Below are 649 nucleotides of genomic sequence, written 5' to 3' on the forward strand. Positions count from 1 at the left end.
TTTTTTTGGCGGAACTGGGGATTGAACTCAGATCCTTGCGTTTGCCAGTCAAGCGCTTATCCTACTGAGCCATCTCCCCAGCCCCTCTTCCATCTTTTTTTTTCAGGGTAGGGGACAGGGTCTTGCTCTGCTCTTTGGCCTGATCTTGTGTTCACTTTTGTAGCCCTCAGGGTGGTCTTGGACTGCAGTGATCCTCCTGTCTCAGTCTCCTGAGTGCTGGGATCATAGGCATGCACCACAACACCTGGTGCCTGGACTGTGCTATGCCCAGGCTTCTAGGGCCCAGCTGGCATGGGGCCAGCATGATGCACCTGGAGTTCTTGGGCAGGAACAGCATGTGGGGCTGGGCATTGAACTTTGGTCCTTGTGCTTGCCAGGTAAATGCATATGCCTCTGAGCTGTTTCCACAGCCCTTTCATCCTTTTCCTTTCTCATTATCTCTTCCTCTGTCTCTGTCAGTCAGTCCTTCCTTACCTCCCTGCCTCTCTTCCTGCTTCCTTTCTCCCTCTTCTCTCCCTTCCTCCCTCCCTCCTTCCTTCCATCCTCTTTCTCTCTCCATCCCTCCTTCTTTCTCTCTCTCTCTCTGCTTTTTTTTGTATGATTTATTTATTTGGTACAGGGTTTCGCTAACACAGCTCGGACTCATAAT

The 649-nt window shown here is 51.0% G+C and overlaps 1 protein-coding gene across 1 annotated transcript in view; it reads left to right on the top strand.

Annotated features, from left to right (window-relative positions):
• The window catches only part of Nploc4 (NPL4 homolog, ubiquitin recognition factor), an 82650-nt gene that overhangs the window by 39678 nt on the left and 42323 nt on the right, over positions 1-649 (top strand). The gene's annotated exons all lie outside the window — the stretch shown is intronic.

The sequence above is a fragment of the Octodon degus genome, unplaced genomic scaffold, assembly GCF_000260255.1.
Source record: "Octodon degus isolate 3935 unplaced genomic scaffold, OctDeg1.0 scaffold00112, whole genome shotgun sequence".
Classification (NCBI taxonomy): Eukaryota; Metazoa; Chordata; class Mammalia; order Rodentia; family Octodontidae; genus Octodon; species Octodon degus.